Source organism: Periplaneta americana, chromosome 1, assembly GCF_040183065.1.
Source record: "Periplaneta americana isolate PAMFEO1 chromosome 1, P.americana_PAMFEO1_priV1, whole genome shotgun sequence".
Classification (NCBI taxonomy): domain Eukaryota; kingdom Metazoa; phylum Arthropoda; class Insecta; order Blattodea; family Blattidae; genus Periplaneta; species Periplaneta americana.
This window is the reverse complement of record NC_091117.1, coordinates 3180585-3207500: the sequence shown is the minus strand read 5'-3', so window position 1 is coordinate 3207500 and position 26916 is coordinate 3180585. Positions and strand designations below refer to the sequence as shown.

The 26916-nt window shown below is 34.8% G+C and overlaps 1 pseudogene; it reads left to right on the top strand.

Moving 5' to 3' along the window:
• The window catches only part of LOC138699219 (uncharacterized), a 126180-nt pseudogene extending 99579 nt beyond the window's left edge, over nucleotides 1–26601 (top strand).
• The last annotated feature ends 315 nt before the right edge of the window (nucleotides 26602–26916 follow it).

Sequence of the window (26916 nt, the reverse complement as noted above, 5' to 3'; positions counted from 1 at the left end):
GACCAAATGCGTGTCTCTGGATCAAAATGATCGCATTTTAATTTTTTTAATACAATTTAAATTAAGTAACATATTAAACGATTTATCCTTCTATCAAACACGAATGTTCCCTGGATCAAATGTCCTATTTTAATTATGTAATAACGTTATATTTATTTCTAACGGGTGCAGCGGAGCGCACGGGTACGGCTAGTTTCATAATAATTAACTACCGATTTCTCATATCACATTTTGAGTGAAACGTCAATGTTCGAGGTACAAGGGAGAAAAATTAGATACTGTAACGTATGACACGAAACGTTTACTATGGCTGATTCATTGTTGCCATGGAGACATGGTTTTCTACGCGGTCCGTCCCGACCCATTCTCTGTTTCACACGCCTCGAGGAAATATTGGGTGTGTGGGTTATGTGGGCCTACTTAGAGGAATAGCAAATGAAATACACTGTAGTGTTAAACAAAGTACTACATTTTGTATTTTATTACATCAATTCTGTTTGCAAATGACTTCATGTTAGCAGAGAATGAAGACGACCTCCAGAAGTTGATATACAAATTTCAGAATGTCTCAGAAAAATATAATTGTAAAATATCACTTCAAAAAACAAAAGTGACGGCCTTCCGAGGGAAAAATCCAGTGAGATCAAAAATAATAATAGGGAAGATCCCAATAGAGCAAATATCACATTTTCAGTATCTGGGATGCTACATAAGCTATGAGAAAGATAAAGATTTGTATATCAAACTGTCAAAATTCCAGGCTATAAACGGGATCATCAAAAGGACTCTAGGAAGAAAAACAAGAAAAGAAACAAAATTAAAACTTTATAAAACATTATCAATACCAACAATCCTTTATGGAAGCGAGACATGGATAATGGGCGCAGAAAATAAAAGAAAAGTACAGACTGCCGAAATGAAATTCCTACGATATGTGAATGGAAGTAATATCATGGACAGAATACAGAATGTAGAAATAAGAAAAAATTTGCAGATACAAAGTATGGAAGAAAAAATACATGATTATAAACATAAATGGACAGTCTATTCAGAATGGATGACAGCAGATTGCCTAAGTTAGCCTTAAATTACAATCCTAGAGACAAGCGCGAGGTGGGAAGACCCTGGAAGAGATGAACACCCTGCTGAGACATCGCCGGAACAGGCCGAAATGGCCTAATCCATGACGTTGACGATGACGATGATGATGATGATGATGATGATGAATTCGAGGATAGACATTGGAATTTCCTTAAATGTTCCGGGTATATTATACAAGATTAAGCCTTACTTCTATTGATGCAAGCATATCCAGTGTACCAGTATTATTAAGCCTACTATTATTTTGTGAAGCTGTCGTTGAGTGTAAATAGAATTATTGTGTCATGGTTATGGTTAAAAAATAAAAATTACGGTTTATTTAACGACACTCGCAACTGCCGAGGTTATATCAGTGTCGCCGGTGTGCCGGAATTTTGTCTCGAAGGAGTTCTTTTACATGCCAGTAAATCTACTGACATGAGCCTGTCGCATTTAAGCTCACTTAAATGCCATCGACCTGGGCCGGGATCGAACCCGCAACCTCGAGCACAGAAGGCTAGCGCTTTACCGATTACGCTAGCCAGGACGATTATGCTATGCTTATGGTCCGTTTCAGGTAACCATGATGTTGAAAAAGTAAATAAACATTTCTTTAATTCAAATTTGGGCGTACATTTTACACACTCGGTATAATTCTTCCCAAGATAATACAACGGCTTTCCCCACAGAAGAATAATTTTGTCTTCACGAAATACAAATGAAGTATTGTGAGAACAGAAAAACGATTTTGAGATTTTTAACATGAAACGTTTATTTTCTTCACATTAGAGAAATCTGGCAACACTTCATTAATACTGTGACATCCGAACGCGCTATGTCACACAAACAAAAACAACATGGTGGAAATGTAAAAACTAAAAGAGATATTAAACTCAATTTTAATTTAATAAAAAATTTTATTCCTACACAAATGGGGTTATCAATAAATGCAGAGAGTATAAAGACCGAAATAATTTATTTAACATTGTCTAATTCTAAAGTATTTCTGTGGTAATAATTTCCAAATGAATCCAAATCTCTGTAATGACATAATATTATTATTCATTACAATTTCAAACAACTCACTGGCGTCATAATGATGTGTGAATCGTTTCGACTATCAATTGCATTGTTGTCTGCAGACTAGGCCTCCTGGAATGAGGAAGCGATTATGAAGTAGTTAACGAGAAGGCTCCGCCTTGTTAAATTTAAATGCGGGGAGTATGAAGACAGAAATGAAAAGAAATATCAAACTTTTATTTCAAATCCCAAACATCCTTACAATCCCAACCATGCTCACAATAACAAACACGAACAACATAAACGTTTCGTGCAATTACAAGGGTTCGATGAATTCCCTGTCACTTTTTTTTAAAGAAATATAGATTCTCATTATCCCTGTAAAGAAAAAAATAGTTTACGAATGTTTCTACTTTCCGTTTCCATACAGTCTTTGCTATTAAGCTATTGCAAAAAATGTTTAGCATTAGTAATTTATAAGTTTTTCTGTTAAATAATGAATTTTGATACAAGACAGTGAGTTATGAAGTGATTGCTTGCAGGTGGAGCTGAAGGCGGACATCCTGGTGCCGGGATTTTCAAGTCGCAAGCTAGGCCAGATTCCATGCGAGGACATCATGGTTCGATTCCCGATTCCCGAGTGCTGGATATATCTGTTCCGTGTTGAGAAGCACTTCCGCTACGGCTCTGTAAAATCCACGCACAGGAGGTACGGACGGCAGGATTATTATTTATTACTATTACTATTATTGTCATTATTATTTATTATTATTATTATTATTATTATTGTCATTATTATTTATTATTATTATTATTATTATTATTATTTATTACTATTACTATTATTGTCATTATTATTATTTATTATTATTATTATTATTATTTATTACTATTACTATTATTGTCATTATTATTATTTATTATTATTATTATTATTATTATTATTTATTACTATTATTATTATTGTCATTATTATTTATTATTATTATTATTATTATTATTATTTATTACTATTACTATTATTGTCATTATTATTATTTATTATTATTATTATTATTATTATTTATTACTATTACTATTATTGTCATTATTATTATTTATTATTATTATTATTATTATTATTATTATTATTATTTATTACTATTACTATTATTGTCATTATTATTATTTATTATTATTATTATTATTATTATTATTATTATTATTATTATTATTTATTACTATTACTATTATTGTCATTATTATTATTTATTATTATTATTATTATTATTATTTATTACTATTACTATTATTGTCATTATTATTATTTATTATTATTATTATTATTATTATTATTATTATTTATTACTATTACTATTATTGTCATTATTATTATTTATTATTATTATTATTTATTACTATTACTATTATTATTATTATTATTATTACTATTATTATTATTTATTACTATTACTATTATTGTCATTATTATTATTTATTATTATTTATTATTATTATTATTATTATTATTATTATTATTTATTACTATTACTATTATTATTATTATTATTATTATTATTATTATTATTATTATTATTACTATTATTATTATTTATTACTAGTACTATTATTGTCATTATTATTATTTATTATTATTTATTATTATTATTATTATTATTATTATTTATTACTATTACTATTATTATTATTATTATTATTACTATTATTATTATTTATTACTATTACTATTATTGTCATTATTATTATTTATTATTATTACTGTAATTGGCTTTGTGCTGTTGTTTTACACGTTAATATTCTAAATAAATAAATTATTATTATTTTTGGTTATTATTATTATTTATTATTATTGTTATCATTATTATTATCATTATTATTATCATTATTATTTATTATTTAGTATTGTTATTGTCATTATTATTTATTATCATTATTGTTATTATTACTTACGATTATTTATTATTATTATTATTATTTATTACTATTTATTATTATTTATTATTACTATTATTATTATTATTATTATTATTTATTTTTATTATTATTTATTATTACTTACTTACTGGCTTTTAAGGAACCCGGAGGTTCATTGCCGCCCTCACATAAGCCCGCCATCGGTCCCTATCCTGAGCAAGATTAATCCAGTCTCTACCATCATATCCCACCTCCCTCAAACCCATTTTAATATTATCTTCCCATCTACGTCTCGGGCTCCCTAAAGGTCTTTTTCCCCTCCAGCCTCCCATCTAACACTCTATATGCATTTCTGGATTCGCCCATACGTGCTACATGCCCTGCCCATCTCAAACGTCTGGATTTAATGTTCCTAATTATGTCAGGCGATTGTTTATTATTATTTATTATTTATTATGATTATTTATTATTTATTATTATTATTATTTATTACTATATTATTATTATTATTATTATTATTATTCTTTCGAACACAATCGAAGTCTAAAAAGTATTTAAAGTGCTGACAGCATCTTGCCGTTTTCCTGTCCTTCGCCAACGCTGTGTGTGCCAGGCATCGTCTTCTCTCAGATGAGCGCCCATTACATTTCTGAAGCTCTCGCACCATGATCTACCTGGTCTACTTCGTCCCCTTCCCTGTTGTCGCCACTGAAATAGTTATTCAGGTAGACGTTCTTCCGCCATCCGTACCAGATGTCCAAACAATTTAGCGATCTCCCACCTACTCCGTCCACCACTGTCTCTTTCGCATTAACTTTTGTTCCTACTTTCTCATTACATTTTCTTTCCATCCTTAGAAATTCAAGCGCAATGTGTTATATACAATCTAAATAGAGACAAAATAAGTGAAGAAGTGAACCGTGAAATTCATTATCAAATATACAGGGTGAAAAGTAATTAAACCGACAAACTCCGGGAGGTTGTATGAGACACCAAAACAAACGGTTTTATCTAATGCCATATTTTCCTCAGAGGCTTTATTAAACCGGCAGAAGGCGTATGCGTTCTTCAGTTAATGACGACTGTACAAATTCGCATTTTGTTATACGTCTTGACCCAGTGCAGTGCTTTGTTAAACCGATCTGTTGGATCGGATATTTCATGCAGCAGGGGAAGTAAACGATAATCCTGAAGTCCTTCACCGCGTTAGAGAATCCATGTCCTACCGATGTAGTACACTCAGGGACAAAAAAAAAACCGGACACTTTAATATTTGCTGGTATTTTGCAAAACATTATCTTCTCATACAATATTATGGTAGCCATCTGTTGTTATGGAGACGTGTATACATTGTTGATTGTTTTTTGTTTTATAAACAAGCCATTACAACCAAATATTCCAATTTTGCTTTCGGAGTCTCAGCTATAACAATTTTGTCTTAACCATTTTGTGCTTCATTATCGTTATCATTCGTTATTTCTTTATTTTTACATTTTCTGAGTTTAAGTGGGGTTGTAACATTTGTCTTAAAACAAGATGCGACCTGAAGATGTGGCTCGAGCTGTAGCCCTTTACGATGATGGACACAGTGTACGTTACATTGCAAATGTTATGAATATGGCTAGAAGCACAACCCATGATGCCATAAAACGGTATAGAGAGACCCTAGAATATACCAGAAGACCAGGTTCGGGTCGTCCAAGAGCTACAAATCCAAATGAAGACAGGTATATGGTGTTGAGAGTTCTTAGGGAGCGCAACCTGCCAGCTACTAGTGTAGCCCAGCAATTTGTTAACATGCATGGACGCCCAATTTCGGCCAAAACAGTTAGAAGGAGGTTGAAAGCAAGTGGACTGATATCAAGTAGACCTGCAACTGGTCCCAGACTTCTCAGGATGCATCGAGTTGAACGACTGCGTTTTGCAAATGATCACAGGGATTGGAGAAATGGACAGTGGAGCTGTGTTCTGTTCACCGATGAGTCCCGTTTCAATCTGTGCTCACCTGATGGACGTGAAAGAGTTTGGAGAAGGAGGGGAGAACGATTTTCACAGTGTTGCATTTCCGAAAATGTGCCGTATGGAGGTGGTGGAGTGATGGTTTGGGCAGGAGTGTGTACGGATGCTCGTACAGAGTTGGTTTTTGTTGAAAATGGAAGACTAACAGCTGATAGGTATATAAATGAATGTTTGGCTGATCATGTTGTGCCATTTGGCCAATTTGTAGGCGATAATTTTGTTTCAATGTATGATAATGCACGGCCGCATATTGCCCATGCGGTCGGAGATTATCTCCAAGAAGTGGGAATCCATGTTCTTCCATGGCCAGCAAGGAGTCCAGACATGAACCCAATTGAACACGTGTGGGCCATGCTGGGAGGGCGTGTTAAGAATAGACGACCGAGACCAGAATCGTTACAAGAGTTGAGGCGAGCACTTGGCGAAGAATGGGAACTTATTCCTCAAGAAGACATTGCTAACCAAATTGAGAGCATGCCAAGACGTATGGATGCAGTTATTCAAGCCAGAGGGGGTAATACCCGTTACTGAAAAGAGTTTTTAATGTTTAAGGCACCATAAAATGAAAAAACAGACCAAACGCGGCCATAGTTATACGCCCTTTGTAATTTTTTGTAAATTTTCTCATCAGAGATATTTTTTTTTTCAAATGTTGTCGTATAAGGTGCTAAATGAAACATTATTTTGTTTAAATGGGTTTTGTTTCATTTTGAAATAATTGGCAACAAAATACAAGCAAATATAGAAGTGTCCGGGTTTTTTTTTTGTCCATGAGTGTATTTCTGTACAGGTCAATGGAGATATTTTTTAACATCTTTTGCAGTTATTTTTGTGTGTAAATGTTTTTTAATATCTTTTACAGTGATTTTGGTGTATAAATGTTTTATAAGAGATCAAGCAGTAAAGAATGACAATGGTTTGTGTTACATTAAGATCTGGTGTCCTCGCGAAACAATGCCTCACAACACAATATCTGCAGTGCCTGGGAAAAGTGGCATAAGTCAGTTTTCACAAACCTTTTTTTATAATTTATTGACAACTTACACTGGTTTATGTAGATTTGATTTTTTTTTTCTGTATGAATTGCGAGGTTTGCCGGAAGAAAGGCGGATAGACCTCTACGCCGTTCTTCGGGAAAACGGTTTAAAATGTAGTGAATAATTATAGTAGCGAAATTTTGTTTTGATTGTACTGTACATACCTGCAGGACAGGGCTGCGTGCGTGCGTGATTTAGTCAGTCAGTCTACAAGTAGAGCTAGTGCTGCGTGTTACGCATACTGTACTGTGTGTGTTTTCTCTTGGTAGAGACTAAGCAAATATATATAGTTCAATTTAGTCAGTCCAGTTCTTTCCTTTGACTGCTTTTTATGTTCATTATTGTCCTTGCTTTAAGAGTAAACAAACTTATGAAACTCGTAGATTCAGACGGAAATATTTTATGTTCTATAAAGAGATTAATTAAAATGTGTCTCAGTGAAACATACAGCAGAGTCCGTATAGGTCAGTTTCTATCTGATGCTTTTCCAATTCACTGCGGGCTAAAGCAGGGAGATGCACTATCACCTTTACTTTTTAACTTTTCTCTAGAGTATGCCATTAGGAAAGTCCAGGATAACAGAGAGGGTTTGGAATTGAACGGGTTACATCAGCTGCTTGTCTATGCGGATGACGTGAATATGTTAGCAGAAAATCCACAAACGATTAGGGAAAACACGGGAATTTTACTGGAAGCTAGTAAAGAGATAAGTTTGGAAGTAAATCCCGAAAAGACAAAGTATATGATTATGTCTCGTGACGAGAATATTGTACGAAATGGAAATATAAAAATTGGAGATTTATTCTTCGAAGAGGTGGAAAAATTCAAATATCTTGGAGCAACAGTAACAAATATAAATGACACTCGGGAGGAAATTAAACACAGAATAAATATGGGAAATGTCTGTTATTATTCGGTTGAGAAGCATTTGTCATCTAGTCTGTTGTCAAAAAATCTGAAAGTTAGAATTTATAAAACAGTTATATTACCGGTTCTTCTGTATGTTTGTGAAACTTGGACTCTCACTCTGAGAGAGGAACATAGATTAAGGGTGTTTGAGAATAAGGTACTTAGGAAAATATTTGGGGCTAAGAGGGATGAAGTTACAGGAGAATGGAGAAAGTTACACAACACAGAACTGCACGCATTGTATTCTTCACCTGACATAATTAGGAACATTAAATCCAGACGTTTGAGATGGGCAGGGCATGTAGCACGTATGGGCGAATCTATAAATGCATATAGAGTGTTAGTTGGGAGACCGGAGGGAAAAAGACCTTTAGGGAGGCCGAGACGTAGATGGGAAGATAATATTAAAATGGATTTGAGGAAGGTGGGATATGATGATAGAGACTGGATTAATCTTGCTCAGGATAGGGACCAATGGCGGGCTTATGTGAGGGCGGCAATGAACCTTCGGGTTCCTTAAAAGCCATTTGTAAGTAAGTAAGTAAGTAAGTAAGTAAAGAGATTTGTTACAATATTCAGATTTTTGGGCTTATTGTTATCAGGATTATACAAAGAATAAATTTTATTTATTTATGTTCACACAAAATGGAGATTTTCTTTTTCTGTTATATTCAGAGATTTTGCTTTGCGTACTTAATGTCTATTCAGTATATCTGAAATAATGTAAATTACTTTAGAAGTAGATAATAAATGTCATAAAATGTATCTTTGTTTGAATTCCGTGTGAAATTTAAATCTGAAATCTACATTAAATCCCCTAAGCAAATCATTATATGGATAAAGGGCGTATAGACCGAAGTTTTATATGGTACAAATATAAGGAAATTTAATAATATAAATTGCCTAAATGCTACAAAACATTTATAATCGCTAAGATTTTTAATTTAATGTATAATTCTGTTCACTATCTGTATAACATTTTATTCAGGTGCGTTTTAAAATCTTAGATTGCCTGTATCTCAATTCACCATATTGACATATACGCCCTTTTTCCGGCAAACCCCTCAATTATTGTAATGGGAGAAATACCTATGTATTTTTTTCCAAGCGAGCAGATGTTCCGTAAGTTGTCAATAAATTATCAAGAAAGGTTTGTGGAAACTGACTTGTGTCACTTTACCCAGGCACTGCAGATATGACATTGAAGAAGTGTGTTTGTATTGATGTCCCATACAGCCTCCCGGAGTTTGTCGGTTTAATTACTTTTCACCCTGTATGAAACAGGAGACTGGAGAAAATGTGGGTAAAATACGGGACACCAGGCAAACCTATATGGATCTATGTGGAGACTAAAAGGAAGATGGAAAAGAGAGAAAATTGGAGAACTATAGGTTTGCAGTGAAGGACCTACAATAGGATAGAAAACGATGAATGAATGTATGTATGTATGTATGTATGTATGTATGTATGTATGTATTTATTCACACTGCAATGGGTATATACCCGGTGGCAGTGGTAACTAATTACACTCAATAATGACAATAATAAACTTATTAATTAAAAATACAGTTAATAATAATAATACCAATAATTAATACTAATAATTAATACTAACAATAATTAATAATAATAATAATAATAATAATAATAATAATAATAATAATAATAATAATAATAATAATAATAATAGGGAATATTCTAAATTAAATGAAGCACGATCACTTAAAATAACATTTAAAATAAATCTAATTTGTATCTTAAATCTAAGTTCGAACTAAAACCCACGAGTATGATATGTTCATATCTGCACAAGTACCTTTCAACATTACACTCATTTCGCTGTCAACTCACTCACTGCAATGGAACTACGACACATTTCACTGATTCTATCCTGATTTCACTAACACTTCAAAAACATTTCACTGTTCAAATACTTTGCACTGCCACTATAAACTATAAAGCTTCCCTGACAGGAACACGTTTCACTGACACAACACACTTCACTGACACGACATACTTCTTCACTGATACAACACTTCAATAACAAAATATCATTTACACCCTTTAAATACTGTGTATAATTACCGTCTATTAGTAAAGTCCTTAAGCCTATTTTTAAATACGTTTTTGGTTGTTGGTAAAGCCTTTAGTAAGTCTGCAGGTAAAGCATTCTAGTCCCTGATAGTAAAATTGAGAAAAGAAAACTTTCCAGTGTCCGTCCTCTGTCTTCTTTCCCTCAATTTATATGAGTGGTCGTTCCTTGAAGAGTAATTTGGCGGCTGCAACCTATTTTTTATTTCTCTCCAGGCAGGCTCACCTCTGGATGAATGAATGAATGAATGAATGAATGAATGAATGAATGAATGAAAAAGTTGAAGTAGTTTGTAAATCATAATTCAGTATTGATAGACAATTAAGTACCTATTCGTTTCCTGCATTAATTTAGAGTCTTCATTGTACATAGCTACGGAGTTCTTAGAAATCTCGGCATATTTTAAGAATTTGGTTGAATGGATTAAGGAAAACAGCGAGGTGGGCAGGATTCTCATTGCTTCAACACGATGCCCCAACGTAATCGATTCACCACACAGCAAATTATATAATACTAGTAGCTTGTGCAGCAAATACTGCTGCAAACTAAGTTCGTTAGACGTTCAAATAAAAATTTTTCAGATTTATTTTCAATGAAGAATACTTGTCTTTTTGATAGTTAGGCCTATTTGCTTCCATAATAATGAAACATACTCCCTCTGAATGGATTTTTTTAGGCCAAATACTTTTTCTTGAACCTATCCAACTTCAGTTTTTGAGTTTCAACGCGAAAACTCAAGTATCAATGTCAGGACGATAGCAGTAGCTATTTCAGGTCATTGTGGATTGTAGGCGAAAGTTAAAAAAATGTCAGGTTTGATAAGCTTTCGAACAATAGCATTTTCGTATAGCTGCTGCATGTAGAACTTAAAATGTAGAGCGTAAAATCATTTTATCCTACTAAGAGATCTTGCTGAAATGATCTCTTATTTTATCAGTAAGTAATACCTTTTGATCTTTCCTTAAGAATTGTAATTTTTACGCTCTCTCGAGCCAATACTGAAGACAATGACACATATCAATATCTACACTACACCGCTATTAAGTATATGAAAAAGACCCAACCCCACTGGGTTAATAAGTATAAAAATATTTGATTTTTAATAACAATATTTTTTATCTTACTTAAGTTTTGTAGTTATATATAGCAACCACTCAGTAAATTATAGAAATGAAGATATAAATTAAGATATTCTCTACATTTACTTACATAATCACAAAACATTTCACTTTCATGTCATCAATATAGCATCAATATTATGTACAATTAATGAAAAATAGATTCATTGTGATATTAACTATAATAATATTTAATTTCTAATGGTAATAATGTCATCAAACCACCTCAAGTTTCGTAGATTTCAATATCCAATACACAGCTGTACTCAGAAAATTATACACTGCAGAATCAGTTTTTAATAACAAATTGAATTGAGCTCTAAATATGTCGGCAATCCTGCAGGTCATGGCCTTCGTGTAATAGCCTGTTGTTTATTGTAGTGTGTGTTTTGTTCTGAAATTCAATCAAGTCGGCCGTGATTCAATAAAATTAGTTCTCAAAACTGACAACAGATGGATTTTGGAAAATAGGAAAATTATGTAGGAAAATCGACATTTCACTGAAAACTACTACTTTTCCGAAAAACTTTGGATGCCAGGCATGAAAATGAGGGGTCACTCATTAAAATCTGTTCAGCCGTTTTCCCGTAATTTCCATTACCAGTTCAAATTATATATATATATATATATATATATATATGTATATATATATGTATATATATATATATATATATATATATATATATATATAGATTAAGATTATTAATTATGACCCAAATTGCATTATTAATTCTAGAATCAGCACTAGCCATTACACTGTGTTATTTCTACGGCAGGACAGGGAAGGTGAAGGGCATCGAACGCCTTCTGGGGACCGTGGAGACTCTGGAGCAGTCGCTCATCGAGGTGACGTCGGGTCAGGCCAAGTACGAGCACCAGCACAGAGCCATTGTCTGGCGGATGAGTCGCCTGCCCAAGGAAGGCCAAGGTGAGGCTCAACTTAAAGAGTAGAGCGGTAAATCCGAAATTTTACTGAAGTCAGCAGTAATTGAACACTCAGAAACTTCACTGAAGGCTAGAAGAATGAAAAATTAAGTTTATATCCTTCTTCTGTCAATATAAAAAGGCTTATTGTCCTTTCTATTGCTGAGGAATTTGTCCCTGAATTTCTCTTTATTACAATGTCTTAACACATGTTGCTCGAATAGTCTGAATGATTGGAAACGCACAATTTTCAAATGTAACCGTGGCCTGCACAGTCACCAGACCTAAATCAGGGTGTCCACCCATATATATTTGAAAATTCCCTGCCATCCTTGATCTACAGACACAAAGTCATATTTTCCATTCAACATTACCTTACTACCCATTAAATCACTTTTCGTACTCCAGCATTATAATAGTACATTATGCAACGAGCCTATAGTGGAGGTAATTAAGGAGCGATTATGGATATTTATGAAACGAGCGCAAGCGAGTTTCATAATTTTCATACGAGCTTCTTAATCACCATTATAGGCCAGTTTCATACGACTTTTTATGCTCGACCATATTTCTAACTTGATATTATTAATTTCTGAGCAATGTCCCGTATGTTGTGAGATGTGCGCAGACGCGAAAGTATTGATTTTTTCCGTGGAACAGATGTGCACATTGACCTTGCTAGGCCATAAGAACCTACAGAGATAACATTAAAATTAAATTAGACATTGAAAAACGAGATGACAAATTGAATTTATTTGAATATTATTTACAATTAACGCTAATTATTATAGTAACAGAACATAACCTTCTGCGACAGTATTGGATTTCCAGCCTCCGTGACTTTTCGCTAATTCTCTTTCGATTGCATATCCGAGAATAATCGATACTTGCGGTTTTATAACGGTAGAAAGCTGACCTGTCATTGGCTGAACAGTTGTAACCTGAGTCGTCATTGGCTGAAAGACCTGACCTTTAATGAGTAGGTGTACTTTAATGACATGCATTAAAGGTCTGCTACCAGGTGTATAATTACTACATTTCGGCATGGTCGAGCATAAACAATCTTTATCGTTAGTAAAAATCGTGCATGATATGCCACATTATTGTACTAGAGCCATAAAATATCACCATGCCAACCAAAACGTCACGACTTCTATTATGACGGCATAACTTGTGCTATAAAGTTAACATTATGAAACGATTTGACATGCTATAATATTTAATACATTACTGTTGTCATAGCAACCTCTTTCTTCATAGACCATGATATCAAACTGCTCATCATTACAAATCTGATGTTATTTCTTTATTAATTGTTATTAGAAACAAATAACATACGAAACACATTTATGATATTATACAGTTATTGCACGCATCAAAATTAGGAATTCGATTCGCCCGTTTCCTAAACATTGATTCATGTAATAAAGTATAACCACAGTCTAGTATACACAGTCACGAAGCTTAAGTTGCGAGAGTGCTAGGAACAGTAGTACTATTTCGCATTGTCTGTAATGAGGCGATATTAGCGATCCTAGTGGTGAGCAACTATCTATGGATGCATATTTACTACGTATTGAGTTTCGTCACTGAATATACTAGCCTGTGGTATAACATTATAAACTTGTTTCATAATACTGGGTGTTCAGTTCAAAGTGTGTCATGGCTCGCTGTATGCCGTCATGTGGCTAGCCAATGAGCCTACAGAATTCAATCTTCCTACACTTCCGCAGAGGTGTATAACCTATGAGGCAGAGAAGTTGCCTATCAAGTACGGCGTTCATTCTGAAGAGTACGTATCGATACGTACGGTAACGCCGGTAGTGGCAAGAATGTGAACTGTTTGGAAATACGTACTGTCGGGATATGGGGAGAGGGTTAAGACGATTACTTACGTATTTGTTGACATTAATTTCGACGGTCAACATGGACACGGAGCAAATTAATTTGTATTGTGGAATGTTGCCGTATGCAACCGATGATAACAAATACCCTGCGTACGACTTGCCGGCGCAAAACACAGTTCGAAAGAGGTTATGGTAGCACACAGACCGTACAGACCGCCATCTGTTGCTACGACGTTCAAGTTATACCGTACACGTTCTCAAGTTCAGATTGAAGAACGCCTTAAATAATAGGCAACTTCTCTAACATATAAGCTGAAACTCGCTTCAAATCGGTTACCCAACAACTGTGACGTCATGACACACTTTGAAATGAACACCCAGTATTAATACTATTATGAGGCTAACAAACTTTAATGACGCAGATTTATAATATTCTATTTGCTTGGAAGCAGTGTTAAATCTCTAAAGGCTTATTTTGAAAATAATTACGTAAATATGTTCCAAATGCTTTACAAACGAAGATATCTTAGCACTGAAATATTTATTTAATATTTTAGTAAAATTTTGTTGATATTGTTACTTTGTATAATGATCACCATTCCACATGGCGAATACTTGAAACAAACAGTACAAGGAATGAGATACTTTAGTATACTGGGTGTTCATTTCAAAGTGTGTCATGACGTCACTGTTGAGAGTCAGCGATTTGAAGCGAGTTTTAGCTTTTATGTCAGAGAAGTTGCCTATTATTCAAGGCATTCAATCTGAATTTGAGAACGCGTACGGTATAACTTGAACGTCGTAGCAACAGATGGCGGTCTGTACGGTCTGTGTGCTACCATAACCTCTTTCGAACTGTGTTTTGCGCGGGAAAGTCGTACGCAGGGTATTTGTTATCATCGGTTGCGTACGGCAACATTCCACATCACAAATCAAATGCTCCGTGTCCATGTTGACCGTCCAAGTTAATGTCAACAAATACGTAAGTAATTGTCTTAACTCTCTCGCCATATCCCGACAGTAAGAAAAAAACTCACCTCAGTACGTGTTTCCAAACAGTTCACATTCCTGCCACTGCAGGCGTTACCATACGTATCGGTAAGTACTCTTCAGAATGAACGCCGTACTTGCTAGGCAACTTCTCTGGCACGTAGGTAATACGCCTCTGCGGAAGTGTAGGAAGATTGAATTCTCTAGGCTCATCGACTAGCCACATGACGGCATACAGCGAGCCATGACACACTTTGAACTGAACACCCAGTAGTTAGACTAAGTTATGAAGGCTGACTGATGGTTACCAACTACTGGTGATGGTTCAATTACAGGTGCGTACACCACCCACTCGTTCGTGTGTCGGATGGGCCTGACGTCGTACGACCAGATCCCGGAGCAGCTGGCAGAGTACTGCTACGTGGAGTTCACGATGCCGGCCACGCAGGTGTCCCACACCACCGTGCGCTCCGTGTCCCTGGCGAACGGCGCCAAGGACGACCCGCCAGAGAAGTACGTGCGCTACCTCGCCCGCCACGAGTACAGGTACGGCTCCTAACCTAGTACCTCAATCCATGAATGGGAGGGGAAACATTTATGCGAAAACACGTCCTGCAAAGGAGTTTGGAGCTGAGAAGAACTGAATGTGTGAGCTCCAAGCCTGTTGGCCACTTGTCTCACTCCGAGTTTCGCTGTTCCACTGAAGGATCTTCAGAGAATTTTGAAGGGGAAATCTAAAAATGGACGTAACCTAACAGCTACACCGCGTCGTCACTAACACCGCGATTTGGCAGTGCGTTCGTAGCTCGGCCGGACCGTTCCGCGGCGGCCTTGGACTGAGTGAAGATTGGCGCGTCTGCCGCCAGAGTTACACGTAAACGACCGGCAAGTCATGGGCATGGAACATTTTTATTTTTTATTTTATTGGGTTATTTTACGACGCTGTATCAACATCTAGGTTATTTAGCGTCTGAATGATATGATGGTGATAATGCCGGTGAAATGAGTCCGGAGTCCAGCACCGAAAGTTACCCAGCATTTGCTCGTATTGGGTTGAGGGAAAACCCCGGAAAAAACCTCAACCAGGTAACTTGCCCCGACCGGGATTCGAACCCGGGCCACCTGGTTTCGCAGTCAGACGCGCTGACCGTTACTCCACAGGTGTGGACGGCATGGAACACTAACTACTCTACTAACATTAGGCTTACCTGATGACCTTCAACTCGAACACATTCCCTTTATCTCCGAAAACAATTCTGGTTCACTCGCAAAAGTTCGTGTTGACTGATTGCCTGTATTTCTCTCTTGATGTTGTCCTTCAATTCTTGTAACGTGTGCGGATTTGATGCGTACACTTTATTCTTTAACGTTCCCCATAAATAAAAATCGCATGGAGATAAGTCAGGGGAACGAGGTGGCCACAATCCTCGACTAATCATTCTGTCACCAAACACACTTCGCAATTCATGCATAGAATTCGCAGCAGTATGCGCTGTAACTGAATCCTGCTGAAACCAGCCACTCAATCGTTCATTTCTTGTTAGTTGCGGAAAAACATTATTTTAAATTGAAGTTACATAAACGTGTGAATCAACGGTTGTGTCGAAAAATATTCTATTCGCACTCACTGCACACCAAACCCCAACCTTTGCAGCGTGGTGAGGAACTTCACGAATAATATGGGGATTTTCGGTAGCCCAGTATCTATTGTTCTGAGTAGAAACGTGACCGTGAAGATGAAACCACGCTTCATCAGTGAAGAACGTTAAAAGTGGGTTGACGTCGCCTTTATGAACGGACTGCACAAACCAATTGCAATAATTAACCCTACTTACAGGATCTTGTGGTTATAAAGCATGAACTACAGTTACCCTGTACGGCTTAAGTTTCAGAATTATTAATAAGTATTTAATGAATTTCAATCTTAAGGCATATAAACTTGCAAATGTTTATTTGCTATTTAATAACAATATATGAACGTTTTCGCCGTTTAGGGCATCTTCAGATATAACAAAACATATTATCTAGACCTATGATAACATATTATACAAATAACAAGGAAAATAGAGAACAATATATGTGGTACATGAAATTCATGAGCTTTATGTAGATATAACATGAAACAGGATGAATATTGAGATAATCTTTGAATTTTAACTTAGACTGGACGAATGTTTTATTTTATACATATAGCTCATGTTACAGTTAATATACAATGTTTAAAATTTGTCAATGATGTTAATTTTAAAATTTAAAATGATGATAATAAAATATTTAAAGTAATCATGGCTGAAAGTTGTCGTAAGTTACAAGATAGTATGCGTAGTAATGTTCTTGTGTTTTGTAATTATTTCGCTTAGAGGTCATTGACTTTGAAATGACCTCTTGTGTGTTTTGTAATTGTTTCACTTAGAGGTCATTGACTTTGAAATGACCTCTAAGTGAAACAATTACAAAACACACAACATCAACTACGAAAACTATCTTGAACTTACGACAATTCCCAGCCATGATTACTCTAAATATTTTATTATCTTCATTATAAAATTTAAATTTTAACATTGACTAATTTAATCACTGTATATCAATTGTAAAGTAGTCATCAACGTCAAACAACATTCATTCAAATGCCAACGGCCTCTCTAAGCGAAATAATTACAAAACACAAGAACATTACTACGCATACTATCTTGTAACTTACGACAACTTTCAGCCATGATTACTTTAAATATTTTATTATCATCATTTTAAATTTTAAAATTAACATCATTGACAAATTTTAAACATTGTATATTAATTGTAACATGAGCTATATGTATAAAATAAAATATTCGTCCAGTCTAAGTTCAAATTCAAAGATTATCTCAATATTCATCCTGTTTCATGTTATATCTACATAAAGCTCATGAATTTCATGTACCACATATATTGTTCTCTATTTTCCTTGTTATTTGCATAATATGTTATCATAGGTCCAGATAATATGTTTTGTTATATCTGAAGATGCCCTAAACGGCGAAAACGTTCATATATTGTTATTAAATAGCAAATAAACATTTGCAAGTTTATATGCCTTAAGATTGAAATTCATTAAATACTTATTAATAATTTACCAGGCATATTGATATATTAAAATGAATTGTAAATTAAGTTTCAGAAGTTTCGTCGCCACAAAAGCTGACGTCTTGGAAATGTTAACCTCTTGTGCTAAACGTCGCAGTGATTTGCGGGATGAGTGCTCTAACCGGCCCTACTTCATCAAGCTTCTCTTCTGTCAGTACACGGCGTTGTTGAACACGTTTCTTATTCAAAAAAGATCCTGTACGTCTGACTTTATTGACAAGGTCATGAATAGTTGACCTGCTAGGAATTCGAACACCTGCAAACCGATGTTCAAATTCTCTTGGACACCTTCTTGCAGAAGAGTATTCCACATACGCATCACAGAGAAAAATACGTTGTTCTAAAGTGTACTCAACCATTATTAATAGAACTTTATCACCACGAGACAACACAATTTTACTCACAACACTCGCACAGACGTCTTTCCCTCACGACAGATCCAAATCGACTAACTGGCGCGTCAGCGGTAGCTACAGCGCTACTCTGGCGGCAGGCGCGCCAATCTTCACCCAGTCCAAGGCCGCCTCGGAACGGTCCGGCCGAGCTACGAATACACTGTACCACATGAGGGGTAAGATGAGAGAAGCATGATAGGACAGCATCAGGACAGGAATGCCGGAAGATTTTTAAAGCCTGCACATTGAGAGGAACTGCCGCAGTCCTCGCCCTTGCACTGTGCGAGTAAACTCGCCCCAAGTGCCGACGGTATATGCAAAAACTAAGGCTGCTGTCCCGAAGGCTTTAATTTGGAAGAATGCAGAAACTTCTGTGGAGAGAGGGATGTAGGATCCTGATCCATTTCTTTTAGTGCTCATCTCGACATTTGATTTAGCGCCTTAGGCGCAGTAAAGGCCCATTCACAATGAAAATTAAACATAACCGTAACATAAACACAGAAGTTTGCGCCCAGGCTACCAAATGGGATCATTCACAATGATTCACATAAGCATTGACATAAACATTACCGTTAGACGTTAACATGAAAGTTTGCAAACTCCAAACTTTCATGCTTATGCTTACGTGATTTGCAAACAGAATACAATCGTCGAGCGCTGAAGTATACGACAGAATATGAGGAAATGGCGTCGTTGTTATGTTTCCATGGTTACCAAGTATGTTTGCTGTTATGCTGCCATAGGATCTCACGTGTTAAAATCATCCCTAGCTATAATTAGTAATCATTTGTACCCAACAAAATTTTTATTGTAAATGATTTCCTACGTTTTCTTATCTTAATGTTTTTTCTTTTTCTTTCCAAGTGTCACAAAATTGTTTTGTTTACTTATTATTCTTTATGAATTGATTAGTAGGCCGATCTATCGAACCCTTATTTAGGGCGGCTTTTGTTTATACAAATTATCTCTTCCCATCGTGAATGATGGTATGACTTCTTGATTTTACTGTAACGTTAAGTTAACGCTTACGTTATGTTTAATTTTCATTGTGAATGAGCCTTAACACATCTCTGTCATCAGCTGTGCACAGGACGCATTACAAGAAATTTTGATTATGTAATTACCCTGAGTTTTAATTGCTGGAATGTTTCGGAGTGAGTGTTGCAATTGATTGTGTTCAGGGTGGGAATCGAACACACGCAAGGAGAGGGGCCAGGTGCATACATATCAGCGACCCTGACGAAGCCGGCTGAGCCCACGCCGATCCTGGAGGAGAAGCCAGAGCCTGTCGCTCCTGCTGCGGATTCCGACAGCGACTCCTCCAGTTAAACGCAAGGTGAGCACTGTCATAATATCATTATGCATTTCCAACACCAGATGATATACCATTGCCACAAACAATTTTCTGAACTAACCCAAACAAATCTCGTCTTTTGTTTCTAAGGGCCATATTCATAGACATTCTTAGCGCGGGCTTCCGGTGGATGATCAGCGAATTAGCGTTTTTTCGTATTCATAAACCAATGTTAGCGATATGATATGATATGAATCCAGTACAAGTAATCAGTCGATAGCCGGGGCTAGTTTAGCACGCTCGTAGCGCGGGCTAGTGAAATGTCTATGAATAGCACCCTACGTGTTTATAAAAGTGGAATATTTTATTATTAAAAGTACAGTTCTCACATTTATTTAGTAGTACTACTCAAAAATTAATTTTTTATCTTAAACTGGGGGAGGGGGGGCAATCGCCCTACCTTGCCCCCACTTAGTGACGTCTCTATATACCTTCTATTTTTAACACCTGTGGAGTAACAGTTAGCACGTCTGGCCGTGAAACCAAGTGGCCCGGGTTCGATACCCGGTCAGGGCAAATTATCTGGTTGAGGTTTTTTCCGGGGTTTTCCCTCAACCCAATATGAGCAAATGCTGGGTGACTTTCGGTGCTGGACCCCGGACTCATTTCACTGGCATTATCACCTTCAACTCATTCAGATGCTAAATAACCTAAGATGTTGATACAGCATCGTGAAATACCTACTAGAAATGTAACATAATTAAACTTTCTAAGAGGAATTTTAATTACTTAATTGTCCTGATATTTAATTTCAAGAATGTTTTTGAGTGTGGAAGTGTGTCTGTTATATTTGGTTAGCGTAGAAAACAACCAGAAGAAACGACTGAAGGATGGTGCCAGAAAATTATTAGAATGTATCATCATTGTCATCGGCTTCGAGGTGAGCTCACAGTTAGTTCTCCCAGCGTCTTCAGATTGTAGCATCTGTTATGTGGGTGTTGTTTCTTTCATTTTTAAAATGTAGGTATCTTTTCCAACTTACTTACTTTGTTTTTAAACTTTAAACTTTCCGTTAAAATTAAAGATTTTTATATTTTCATTTATATATATCCAGCAAATCCTCTTAGCATTCTCATTTGCGCCATCATTCTGTTAAACTTGTGCACTGTATCGTTTCTAACTTTGTTCCTCAATACTGATACGTATTTTTAAAGGAAGAATGGGAGAACCCATCTGTTGGGTCCATCATCAAAACCTATTCTCTCGAAATTCCTTTTCTCTACTTTCCTTGATGAAGAAGTCGACATAGGAATCCGAAACGGTACCGGTAATGTCATCACATCTAGGAAATGGTGAAAGTCTCACATTATACTTCTGTGCTAGGAGGAAAAAGTCTTAAGTAAAAATTTTATAATTTTCAGGAGAGCAGTAGAAAGATTGAAATTGGTGTCAATTATAGAGTTCTTTTAATTAAGAGGTTTTTCCTGGATATTATTTGTTATATTTCTTCTAAAATAGGTAATGTTGCTCATTTAACAATTTTCTTGATTATTTTCAAAAATAGCCGCACTTAAGTCCTTTTAAGACTGGAACCCAAACTGAGTAGAAGGGACTATTTAAACATAAGACCTTTTCATGTCAAAATAAATGAGAAATGTAAATTATCAGGAATGCAAAATGGGTCTTAAACAATTATAGGACTGTTTACCTGGTGCTTAAAGTTTTAAAAGGGAAGGGCATCAGTATGTGATAAAATGGCTAAAATACAAGTTAGACCTTTTTAATAGGGAAGCATGGAAAGTAAACATGTGATGGTTTGTAAGGAATAAAGTATTAAATATTCTCAAGTCCTTTATTCTGTGTGTGTGATAAAGTAACAGTAAGACCGCCAGAATTTATCTGTTTAGTTTCTGACCACATGTGCGGATCATAAAATGGCAACATCAGCTCCTAGTTTTGTTTGGAACCCATATCCTGCTGCCAAATTTAATTCCCTAGTTTTAATTAACATTGTTACTACTACTAACATTCCTAAAATTGTTACTGTACTAGTTTTAATATTGTTATTACTACTAGAATTATTGCTATTTGCATTATTATTACTACTAGAATTACTACTACTATTACTACTACTACTACTACTACTACTACTACTACTACTACTACTACTACTACTACTAGTAGCCTACTAACATTACTACTAACTGGTACTAGCATTGTTACTACTGCTAACACTACAAAATTGTTACTAGTTTTAATAGTGTTATTAGTACTAGAATTATTGCTATTCACATTATTATTACTACTACTACTACTACTACTAGTAATAGCCTACTAACATTACTACTAACTGATACTAGCATTGTTACAGCTACTAACACTACTAAAATTGTTACTAGTTTTAATATTGTTATTACTACTAGAATTATTGCTATTCACATTATTATTACTACTAGAATTACTACTACTACTACTACTACTACTACTACTACTACTACTACTACTACTAGTAGCCTACTAACATTACTACTAACTGATACTAGCATTGTTATAGCTACTAACACTACTAAAATTGTTACTAGTTTTAATATTGTTATTACTACTAGAATTATTGCTATTTGCATTATTATTACTACTAGAATTACTACTACTATTACTACTACTACTACTACTACTACTACTACTACTACTACTACTACTACTACTACTACTACTAGTAGCCTACTAACATTACTACTAACTGGTACTAGCATTGTTACTACTGCTAACACTACAAAATTGTTACTAGTTTTAATAGTGTTATTAGTACTAGAATTATTGCTATTCACATTATTATTACTACTACTACTACTACTACTAGTAATAGCCTACTAACATTACTACTAACTGATACTAGCATTGTTACAGCTACTAACACTACTAAAATTGTTACTAGTTTTAATATTGTTATTACTACTAGAATTATTGCTATTCACATTATTATTACTACTAGAATTACTACTACTACTACTACTACTACTACTACTACTACTACTACTACTACTAGTAGCCTACTAACATTACTACTAACTGATACTAGCATTGTTATAGCTACTAACACTACTAAAATTGTTACTAGTTTTAATATTGTTATTACTACTAGAATTATTGCTATTTGCATTATTATTACTACTAGAATTACTACTACTATTACTACTACTACTACTACTACTACTACTACTACTACTACTACTACTACTACTACTACTAGTAGCCTACTAACATTACTACTAACTGGTACTAGCATTGTTACTACTGCTAACACTACAAAATTGTTACTAGTTTTAATAGTGTTATTAGTACTAGAATTATTGCTATTCACATTATTATTACTACTACTACTACTACTACTAGTAATAGCCTACTAACATTACTACTAACTGATACTAGCATTGTTACAGCTACTAACACTACTAAAATTGTTACTAGTTTTAATATTGTTATTACTACTAGAATTATTGCTATTCACATTATTATTACTACTAGAATTACTACTACTACTACTACTACTACTACTACTACTACTACTACTACTACTAGTAGCCTACTAACATTACTACTAACTGATACTAGCATTGTTATAGCTACTAACACTACTAAAATTGTTACTAGTTTTAATATTGTTATTACTACTAGAATTATTGCTATTCACATTATTATTACTACTAGAATTACTACTACTACTACTACTACTAGTAGCCTACTAACATTACTACTAACTGATACTAGCATTGTTACAGCTACTAACACTACTAAAATTGTTACTAGTTTTAATATTGTTATTACTACCGGTACTAGAATTATTGCTATTCACATTATTATTACTACTAGAATTACTACTACTACTACTACTACTAGTAGCCTACTAACATTACTACTAACTGATACTAGCATTGTTACAGCTACTAACACTACTAAAATTGTTACTAGTTTTAATATTGTTATTACTACCGGTACTAGAATTATTGCTATTCACATTATTATTACTACTAGAATTACTACTACTACTACTACTACTACTACTAGTAGCCTACTAACATTACTACTAACTGATACTAGCATTGTTACTGCTACTAGCACTACTAGCATTGTTATTAATACTACTGGCATTACTTCTACTAGCATTACTATTACCGTACTAACATTGCTATTATTACTAGTACTACTATCACTACTACATTACTGGGATTAAGAGAGCTAAAATGAACCAACCAGAGAACGGGATAAATGAAACAGAGTCTTGGAATAGTGAAAGAATTGTATAAAGCATGCTATGAACTATCCACAATTTTTCAGTTAGTACGTTAGAAGTTAGAACTCCTCACTAGCAATAAGTGCGGAAATCAATTAATACTTTTAAAACCAAGTACAAATACAAATTCACATGTAATATTTGCGACAGTTTCTACATTGGACAGACAGGCAGATCATTCCAAACTCGATACAAAGAACACATTAAAGCAATAACCAGAGGACACAATACATCTACATATGCCGAACACATAACTAATGCTAACCACACACACAATAACATAAATACAGACATGGAAATCCTACACATACAACCCAAGAACCAAAAACTCAACACATTAGAACAATATGAAATATACATACACACTAAAACACACCCTGATCAAATTCTCAACACACAGATCAATTTCAGAACACACACACTATTTGACACAACTCTTCATCACACGAACGCACCCACACAACAGGCAGCGAAGTTGAGATAGTGCCGAGATCTAGTAGGCTCTGAGGATGGTGTCGAATAGCACCGAAACAGCTGTAAGCCACACAAGCTTACATAATTAACACGAGTAAGATCGCCATTTAATCAATTATTCATTATTATTATTATTATTATTATTATTATTATTATTATTATTATTATTATTATTATTATTATTATTATTATACACTGCCCTCTTAAATTGACAGAGCATATTGGGAATTAAATCAATGGCTTTTCTAAAATACACTATGAAATGTTTCGTATAAAATAATTTTTTTCTCGAAAAGGAAGCAAAAACGAGCAATTGTATTAAATGTTTTCGTTTGAAATAATACAAAAAATAACCCTTTGAAATTAATTATATTATTTACAGTTCACTCTTTGTAGTGTATACTCTATTTAGCGATTCTTATAAAATTAACTTTCAAACTCTTTTTTCGAAACTTACAGTACACAATGAATTAAATACTATTATAGTCACAATCATGCCATGGTATGAAAGAAAAATTTCACAACCTCAAGCGGGAATCGAACCTGCGACTTCCTGTTCTCCGGTCAGGCGCTCTACCACTGAGATATCGAGTTCGTCTCACGCCAAAGGCTTGGAATTATCCTTTCATACTGGCGACTCTGTTATAGAGTACTGTCCATAGCGTCTGATCTTAGTCAGCACTGCTTATGGGTTGAAAGAAACTTTACAAAAGTAATCTTCATCTTACGATGTTTGGATGACGTATATACGTCCGTTGATGTGACATATTAATGAATTAAATACTATTATAGTCACTTCTATAACAGAGTCGCCAGTATGAAAGGATAATTCCGAGCCTTTGGCGTGAAACGAACTCGATATCTCAGTGATAGAGCGCCTGACCGGAGAACAGGAAGTCGCAGGTTCGATTCCCGTTCGAGGTAGTGAAATTTTTCCTTCATACCACGGCATGATTGTGACTATAATAGTATTTAATTCATTAATATGTCACATCAACGGACGTATATATGTCATCCAAACATCGTAAGATGAAGATTACAGTACACAGTTTAGGCCTACTCAAATTTGATTTGATACTTCAACAGCTTTTGTTTAATTCGGTTGCAACTTACATAATATTTACATGTTTAGATATCAGATTCTCTGTCCAGTTACGTAACAACATGCCACTAAAAACTAAAGCTGTGTTCAGCATAGTAGTGGTCGTGTTTTTTAACTCTCATCTCATTCTTTCAGTTCTTCATTTCTGGTTCTCTTTGTCTCAGGAATACAATGTGTGTTGCTTAACTCACGGTTGTGCATGTAACGCTAACCCACTAACCTCTTGTCTTTTTAGATTCCAAATGTGGCATCCGTCAGCGCCTATGTCCTTCCTGAATGGACCAAAATGAATCCTATTTGATGATTGTAAAGCTTGAGCTTACCGTGTCAAATACTCTTCAACAAACGGACAATACAACCCTAGGGTAGGCGTTCCTTTAGCACTAGTTATTTGAAACAATTATGTCAGAGTGGTACGTTGAACTTGTAAAAACTCCTTGTTTTAACGATGATGTTTCGTTTGGATGACATTGCCACTGTTTACATACATGCATGTGTGATCTGGATGTGTGTCTGTGTGTATAACTACTATCTTCCATTCTAAACAGTGTTGCTAACATGATGAACGTCTCGCAATGAAATGGAATGGATTGCGTTGCCTTACTAAGAACCTCTAGCATTGAATATTTTGTTTTACAAATCATATTCTTAATTTGTTACATTATTGTAATGATAGGCTTTATCAAAATTATGCAGCATAGACTTCCTACATAATTCCAAGAATTAACCTCATAAAAGTTGAAATAAAATGTCAGGATGGACCTACGACAATTGCTTTATATGAGTAAATCACTTTAAAAATATTTTAAATAGTCTAAAATTGTTGAAATCAGTTAATACACCAATCAGCCAATTATACTGATAAGTTTAAGAACTGTCCATTCGATAAAAAAAAGAGAGTCCATGATGAATATCAGAAAATTCTAAACTATACCCACAGTTTGTATAAAGTCAATATTAATTAATTCATTCATTCATTCATTCATTCATAATTTTCTGCCCAACCTAGCATTCTCCAATCTATCATCTGATATCTTCTTCTGCCCTGAACTCTTGTCCCATTCACCATTCCTTCCAGTGCATCCTTCAGTATGCAGTTTCTTCTCAGCCAGGTGACCCAACCAATTCCTTTTTCTCCTCCTGATCAGTTTCAGCATCATTCTTTCTTCACCCACTCTTTCTAGCACAGCTTCATTTCCTATTCTGTCTGTCCATTTCACATGCTTCATTTTTCTCCATATTAACATTTCAAATCCTCGTATAATGCCACATTCGAGACAAATCACT